Source organism: Helianthus annuus, chromosome 13 (genome assembly GCF_002127325.2).
Source record: "Helianthus annuus cultivar XRQ/B chromosome 13, HanXRQr2.0-SUNRISE, whole genome shotgun sequence".
Lineage (NCBI taxonomy): Eukaryota > Viridiplantae > Streptophyta > Magnoliopsida > Asterales > Asteraceae > Helianthus > Helianthus annuus.
In genome coordinates, this window is record NC_035445.2 from 169,883,912 (window position 1) to 169,893,241 (window position 9,330).

Below are 9,330 nucleotides of genomic sequence, written 5' to 3' on the forward strand. Positions count from 1 at the left end.
ATATGAGTCTAGGTATATATCAACATCCATATAACCTGTTATTTACAAACTTTTTTTTCTTTGAATCAATTAAATCAAAAACCTCGACTTTTAGGTTCAAGAACCCTAATTTAGCACTCATCCCCAATTTAGGCATGAAAAACGATCTACTGGATACTACAAAATGATTGTCGATCTAGTATACAAAAGAAGCTAGGGAATACACATGAATGAAAAAAGAGGCATCTTTCATTGAGGCATTAAACCAAACACCTGGTGTGCATGTAAACTCAATAGCTAAAATCTCTTCCAAAACAAGCAAAAACAAAACTAATAAGTGTACAACAGCGCAACAAAACACCCTTTAGTTCATAAATCAATCGCAAAAAAAAAAAAAAAAACACGAACAAGAAATAGCAGAAATTTACGATCAAAAGCAAACCCACAAAGGGGGCAACGATTGAAATTAAAACAGCAACTAGAACTAGAACAGAGGTATAGTTTACTTTTTGGGAGCGTGATTATGGGGAAAATTGGTGGTTCGAACGCACGCATGCACCTAATGTGAAGAACATTTGCAGCAGATTAGAAGGATGAATCAACTGAATCTCTCCTCCATTCCAGCAGTGTTTTTCTCATCTATACTAATTAGTACTAACCCTCTCCTTGATAACACATGACTATACTTTCTTTTATCCCTGTCTAAAATATTTTTATAACTTTACCCCGCAATGACCGACACACACTCTTTTTTATGTTAATGATGTTAATGCTACGCACATAACGTGTGTAAAAAGTATACAATGTGTAATGTCGCGTGCGGGTACCACAAACTAATGTCATCATCGTACAATGTAACCACAATGCTCATATATGTTAGACTCAGTTAGATTGGATACGTTGAAACATTCGTTTTCATATGGTTAACACATCACATAACGTGTTGTCAACTATAAACAACTAAGGAGTTGCCACCACAACGCACGGCCTTTTGCAACAACCTAGTGTATATGAAATGGTAAAATTACCTACATGAGTTCTAGTTTATACACTATTATAATCTATTCAAATTAAAAATAATGAAATGTTTGTTAATATGGTGTAATTTTTTTTAAAGTTATTATCATATGAAAAAGTTATACCTCTTTGAAAGTGGATTTACAAATCTATAATGCCCTTGTCTTTGAAAACCTTCTACACTTCGTACAAACTGGATCTTCTGTATGATAATGATTCCCATCTAATTTAATCATACAAATTGCCAAAATCATCCCTGAGGTTTGGGCATTTTTGTCAGATTCATCCAAAACAACTTTTTTGGACCATATTGCCCTTCACTTTTGAGACTTTTTGCCATTTTCATCCAAACATCTAACTTTTTTTTTGCCAAAATCGTCCTTGAGTTTTGGGATTTTTTGCCATTTTCATTCAAATATCTGATAGAAAAAACAAAGCAAATTAGATGTTTGGATGAAAATGACAAAAAGTCTCAAAAGTGAAAGTGAAGGACAATATGGTACAGAAAAGTTGTTTTGGATGAAACTGACAAACATACCTAAACCTCAGGGACGATTTTGACAATTTACTCATTGATAAATTGAATTGATGAATTACGTAACGTAAATAAATAATGGTAACTTAAGTAAATCGACAAAAACAAAATATCTCTAAAAGAAAAAAAAAGTAAATTATCATAAAAGTTTTATATTAATTAAGTAAAGTAATTAATGTGTTTTTGATAAAGAAAAGAATTTGTATCAATATATAGTTTAAGATTTATAAAGGGTGTGTTTCATCCCTCAATGGGACGGGAGGATGCCCAATAAATTGCCAGAAACCTAGTGTCTAGAGGTGCAAAGGTGCACAAAATGGTTTCTTCTCTAGCTGGTTCGGTTAAAATGGTTTTTTCTCTACTCGGTTCGGTTAATCGAACAAGCAGGCTTATCTCATTTTTTCTTTAACCGTTTTTTTTTCACATTTTTTTGGTTATTCATTTGGCCGGTTTTTTCTTATTTTTTTGGTTAACCGGTAAATCAATTAAGACTGGTTTCTTTTAAAAATTCTCAAACCGGTTACGAACCTATGGCTAAAAAACACTAACAAGTTATTAACCAATTACAATTTCAGTTAATGAACGGTTTCAGTTATTTTACCGTTATTTTCTGCACCTCTACTGGTGCTTTCTAGCTTACAATACTTTAACTCATTTTACTGATTATTTTGTGCATCTCTACATCTACTAGTGCTTTCTAGCTTACAATACTTTTGCCTGATAAGATCAGATAATATATATATATATATATATATATATATATATATATATATATATATATATATATATATATATATATATATATAATTTTATAATTGGATTATTAGGCAATTGTATTCATAAAGGGTTATATTATTATTCAGATTCTGGAAAAGTACAAGTTTGGTTCTTTATCTTGATACCATTTTTCAGGCGTTGTCCTTTTTAACGAATTTTGACAGGTTCTGCTTATAGGAAAAGTTGTTGCATTTCTTGTCATTTAGCACTAACGCAATCAAATTTTTTTGTTAAATCTGATCGTGTAAGGGCATTTTTGTCATTTCACCTAAAAGGACTAAATTAATAAATCAAAAATTAAAATATTTAGTTAAAATATTTAAATTAATAAATAAAAATTAAAGTTTAAAAATTTATATTTATAATATATACAAATAACAAATATCTATCCATATATTACTTATCTCTCCCCTCTCACCTATCTCTCTCCCCAGCCACCCCTAACCCACGACCACCTCCACCGGAGTTTAATCGGAGAATTGAACGGCCTTAGAAATCCCTACAACTTCTAGTCGTCGCCTGTAAAATAAACAAATATGGATCCATGTAAATGCACTCAACCAACGTTCCTACGCCACCACCTCCTACCACCACAACCTTCACCGCCCCCACCCACCACACCTTAGCCTTCATCGCCACCCTGCCTACCACCACCTCAGCCTTCACTGGTCACCACAACCCACACAACCCACTCTCTCTCTCCAACCATCACAACCCACTCGATTGTCTATTCTCTCTCTCTCTCTGGCCATCCCCTTCTTTCAGTTCATCACTACAACCACCTTACCCCAGTTTCAAACCGCAATCGAAATCGCAACCCCTATTTCAAACCAAAACTAACCCCAAATCGGAACTCTAACCCCATGTAACACCCCGTGTTTTCGAATGTCAAAGTCAAAGTCAAAATCCAAGTCAACTTTGACTTTCTTTGACTGTAAATAGTCTATTTTATGTTTTAGTTGTATTCTGTGGAGTAAGTGCTGTGATCAGAAAGAATCGAAGTAATCAAATGTTTAACCAATGCGATCGATTTACGACTGTGAATAGTAGGAAGTAACAATGCGATAAAGATAATCAATCAATAATCAAGTTAATCGATTCATCAATCGAACTCGAGACTCGAATTATGTGAACTCTGGTATTGTTATACGTGTGTGTGTGCCTTATGTGTTACTTGTGCGTGTTTACTTATATGTTTGGTGTAGTATTCAAGCGAATCAATCGAAAATCGACTCAAAACTCGAAAAGCAATCGAACTCAATCGAAACCGACATCGAAACGTGAAATGTAGATGCTTGTATGTAGATATAGTGATTGGGACTGAAAGTAATTTGACTAGGAACTCTATCGTATTCGTATCATCGTCTATCGAAATCGGAACATCGAAAATCGTCGTGAAATACTCAAAGTGGGTCGCGGATCGAACAGGAGGCATCCTGATCGAACAGGCCAGCCGATCGGCTAGCATCTTCCTAGCCGATCAAGCAGCCCATTCGATCGGAGCTCCTAGTCGATCGACTGCCACTTTCCTCTTTTGGAGCCTATAAATAGGGCTGTCATTGTCATACTTTCTATTTTTGGAAAGCTCTGACCGAACCAGCCTTCTTCTTCACCTTTTCTCAGATTTCTCTCAATCCCGGTAAGTTCTCACTCTAATTCTTGTACGATTTTGATCATTACTTGATTCTACACCTTTCCATCTTTCAAAACTTGATTTCTAACCGTGAAATCACCAAGATCTAAGTGTTCTTGGGTGATGTCATCATGGTGTTCTTGAAGAACACCAAACTTTGGCTTCATTCAACCATGAATAGCTTAGATCTGACCGATTTCCACATAAACAAACTAAGATTCTTACAAATCTTAACATTTTTATGAATGATTTCCAACTTTCTTCAACTCTTTTACACTCAATGCCTTAAAATCGGCAGAAACGGAGCTTGAACCGGCTAACTAACCATTCTAACAGTTAAGAGGTTCAAGATTCGGATTCTATATACAAGGTTAACCCGAAATCGGTTAAACACTAAACTACCGTTCCGAACAGTTCACCGGCCGGACTTGGGTGATTCCTGTCCGAACCGGTGCAACAAGTAAGAACCCACGTTCTACAGTTTAACTCGCCGTCAAGTTACCTTAAAAGAATGACAAATAATCAAACAGCCAAGTGTTAGACGGAAGGCCGACCAGGTCAGAAATGCTGGCCGAACGGCTAGGCTGTTCAAACAGCCCAGCCGATCGGACATACCAGCCGATCGACCGCGCCAGCCGATCGGCTAGCACATGGTCCCACATTTTTCAAATTTCATGAAGCATAGTATCGAGGAAGGGATGTTCGATCGAACTGCGTTTGGTGAACATTACTCTTCGGATCATGAGATACTACTCTTCAACACTTGATCGATTTTACAACTCGTTCGTAGTTTGGAATGCCACCCGATCGAACATGCTGTCCGATCGAGTGACATTCAGTTGAGGACTATTTCTGAAGTTCCTAGCCGATCGAGTGAGCTGGCCGATCGAACGAACCGTTCGATCGACTTGAAAGGTAAGAACACTTCAGTGTTCTCAAATACTACAACGAAAACTTCAAAAGTTCAAATCCTCGAACACAAACACACCAGAGGAAGAAACAATCCACTCGAATGGTCCAGCCGATCGAGCCTACCGGCCGATCGAACAGGACTGTTCAACGGACATACCAGCCGATCGAACAGCCCGTTCGATCGAACCTGCCGTTCGATCGACCAGCCTATTCGATCCACCCACACTTGTTTACAGTTTCCGCGTCACTCATCGTTATGCTATCAAACTATTCAGGCTAATCTTACTCTCAGCGCTCCCTTCAATCCACAATCAATCACTGTGAGTATACTCGATCCCTTTTTGCTTTTAGCACTTTTGGGTACATACGTTGCTTATATCAAACCACAATCGATCACACTACTCAAACTATTTGAACGCTAACCAATATGCATGTATTACGTGACTTAATGAATGCTTGTTGATGTGTTTACACGTGGAATGCTGTCTACCTGCCTTAACGACGTAGTACTATAGTTTGGACTCAGCACCCGTTCACACGGGGGTTGTTAAGGACAATTACTTGCATGGATTACGGTGGTAATCATGTATTGCGAACCGTCTCGGACGGTCAACCCACAGTCATTGGTATCGATAGGTCCATGTCGATAATTAACATGCTTCGTTTTCCTCTGTGTACGTGCTGGTTAGGCGTAAACTATTCAAACTCTATATGCTATTATCAAACTTGTATGCTCACCTTTACATTATATGTATTGACTTTATTTTAACGTATGTGATGGGTATTTAGGATGCTTTCTTGCTAGGAAAGCGAGGCTAGAATAAGTTTCTAGAAGCCCCCAACAAATAGTTGTCGGCCCTGAACAAGCTCCTGGGGTATAGTTGTCTGTAGATCTTGTTCACTGGCATTACAGCCAGGGAGTCAATAGAATAGGGGTCTAGAAGCAGATAAACAATTGCTGTATTTATGTTTAATTTGAATCTGAGTTGTCAGAACAGGATTTATTGTTTGGATGTTATCTGTAATAACTTGTTATTTATTCGGGATACGGTATGGGACGTATCATTTAAACTGAATTTGTATTAATAGTTGTTGTGGAAACTTCTGGACAATCTGTTTCGCTCAGTGCCGCGCGCTGATGATTCCGCCATCGGTTGGGGTGTGACAGATTGGTATCAGAGCCATAACTATAGGGAATTAGGTTAGACACGACCTAGTCCGGGTCGCTGTCTTGGAGACCTAGACTATAGTTAGGAACCAGCAGACCAAGTTTATGTGCCTTATTATGCAATTCTTCGCTATCACTGCACACGAGTTTTCAAATTACAGTCAGGCGATCCAGTCAGGAATAGGTGTGAAAGCCGCAAACTCCTGACCAAATTGCCTGACTAACGCTGATTTCATCCATTTATTCATGCTTACCGCATTGTTTTCCAAAAAAAATGTATGAGGAGAATTTTCGTCAAGAATAGGTGTGAAAACCGTGAACTCTCGACGAAATTATCTGCTCAACCTCCTTAGATTTTCTTAAAACAAGGAAGAAATTGCTAAGCCAAGGGGTGAAACCCTAACCTTGGCAGTTTGTTCTGGATTTTTGCTATCTCACCAAAGTCTCGACGGACTCCAACGACCTGAACTCATGAAGTATGACCTAGGGAATACGTGTTCAATGTCCAAGAATCGAGGCAAGGACACGAGCCCGAACGTTGAAAGTAACGACAAGTTCGTTGTGAATAAGTCGAATCGCTTTGGGTAGTCGATGTCTAGTAGCCGCAGACAATCCAACTCCCGATTTTATGTGTTTTGATTTTTGCCTACCCTGCGTGTTTGTTGATTTTATGTGTATTTGCCTGTTTATGTGTTTAAATTTTCGGAGTTTTACTCGATTTTTATGCTATCACTTCGATCAACACACACGAACTACGTTGCTCTCCTACCCCACAACGATAACAAATCGCTGCGAACTTAGACGAAGTTGTGAACCTTGACGAAGTTATACTGTGATTTACGAATATACCATGCTCAATCTGCTATGCGAATGTACTATGCTCGATACGCTATTCGACTATACCATACTATTCGATTATGCTATACGAACGACACGCAAACTTTGAATGATAGGTTTTTGTATTCTGACTGCCTCTGAGATCGAATAGGAATGCGTTCTGTGTGTCTGTGCTTCTGTGCTTCCGTGACTCTGTGTTCTATGTGCTTATGTGCTTCTGTGCTTCTGTGATTCCGTGCTCTGTGTGCTTCTGTGCTCTATGATTTTGTGTATTTGTGACTATGTGCCTATATGTTACGTGATATGTGATTCGACGTGATTCTAAGCTTTAGTTTGTAGTAAACGTGAGAAGTGAGATTCGATTTCGTTGTGTTGAGTCTCGTGACGATGTCTAATGCAGACCATGTCGTCTTCTGGATCCGGACACCGCCTGACTCGCCAAGAAAAGAGAGACCGACGTCTTGCTGCAATCATCTCCAAACAAGTGGCGAAAGCCGTGAGTGAGGTGTATGAAAATGTCAGCAAATCGTCTGAAGAATCCCGAGCTGAGAACCCTAAGGATTCAAGCAAGGCTGCTTTCAGCTTCAAGCAGTTCAAAGCATGCGGACCCAAAGAGTTCACTGGCGAAGATGGTCCTACAGCCATGTTTCACTGGTTCGACTCGGTCGAAGTCACACTGCGCCAGAGCGGATGTCCTAAACATCTCCGCACTCTCAATGCTACAGGCGTCTTCCAGTCCCGTGCTCTAGACTGGTGGACGACCGAACGAAACAAGCGCGGAAATGAAGCAGCTTATGAGCTAACATGGGAGGAATTGAAGGCAATTATGATCGACGAATTTTGCCCTCCTCATGAACGCCAAAAGCTGGAGGACGAGTTTTGGGTAATCAAGCAGAAGGACGGAGACAACGCTGCTCTCACTGCTCGCTTCAAGCAGCTTAGCATCATCTGTCCTAATCAAGTCAAGACCTCAGATCAAGCCATCAAGAAGTACATTCGATCCCTGCCCGATTGTGTAGCCGACTTTGTTCACGCTGCCAAGCCAGCAACGATCGAAGGAACCTACCTACTCGCCGCTGAGAGCAATGACAAGCGAGTAAAGTCTGGTTTTTGGGATAAGCAAACCAAGTCTCTGCACCAAGCCACCGCAGCATCCACCGACACCGCCACTACTCAACCCTCCAAGTCATCGAGAAGAAAGAAGAAGCACAACAACAACAGCTCCAGCAACAAGAACTGTGCTGTGACAACCACTGCTGCTCCCCTACAAGCTGTACCAGTTCAGCAGCAACAGCACCACCGCTCAGCTCCAGTGATCAATGCACCGCCAGCGAAGCGTGCATACACAGGCCCTCACCCACTCTGCCCGACATGTTCGTATCATCATCCGGTGGGTCTAGCCTATCGCTTTTGCGCTCACTGCAACCTTTACGGTCATTTCACTGCGAACTGTCGCTATGGTCCCCGTCAAGCCCCAGTTCAAGCCACTGTCAACCAAGCTCTACTCCCTGCCCCTCAAGGCCAACAAGCAGCTCAAGCACCAGCAGCCAATGCTCGAGTCTGCTTTGCATGTGGTGACCCTAACCACTTTGCAAACAGGTGCCCGAACAGGGTGGTTAAACAAGAGCCCCAGCAACAACAGCAGCCTCAGCAACAGCAGCAGGCAGCCTATGCCCGAACCTTCAACATCAATGCCCGTCAGGCTCAGGCGGATAACAATGTAGTTAATGGTACGTTCCTTGTGAATGGTATTTATGCATCATGTTTGTTTGATACTGGAGCCGATAACTGCTTTGTGTCGATTGAATTCGAGAAGCTCCTTAGTCGTAAGCGCTCTTATCTGTCCTCGTCATTTGAAGTCGAAGTCGCTACAGGAAGAGCTATTGCCGTTAATTCAGTACTCCGTGATTGTACTCTCGAACTCAACAATCACATATTTCCAATCGACCTTATTCCAATGCAACTCGGAAGCTTCGATGTCATAGTAGGCATGGACTTTCTTCGCGAAAACCATGCTGAAGTTGTGTGCTTTGAAAAGATGATTCGATTCTCGCTCGCGAATGGTGATCTATTGTGTGTGTACGGTGAAACAACGTCGAAAGGTCTCAAGCTTATGTCATGCGTCCAAGCTAACAAGTATCTCCGCAAGGAATACCGAGCCTTCTTGGCCAACATTGTAGTAGCGGAGGAGGGAAAGAAAAAGAAAGTTGAAGTCAAAGACGTCCCAGTGGTTCGTGAATTTCCTCAGGTGTTCCCTGATGATCTTCCCGGACTACCACCAAGTCGTGATATCGACTTTCGCATCGACCTCATTCCTAGAGCTAACCCCATTGCCAAAGCCCCTTACCGACTCGCACCATCCGAAATGAGGGAACTCTCGAATCAACTCCAGGAATTACTCGAAAAAGGCTTTATTCGCCCAAGCACCTCTCCTTGGGGCGCGCCAGTCCTTTTCGTCAAAAAGAAGGATGG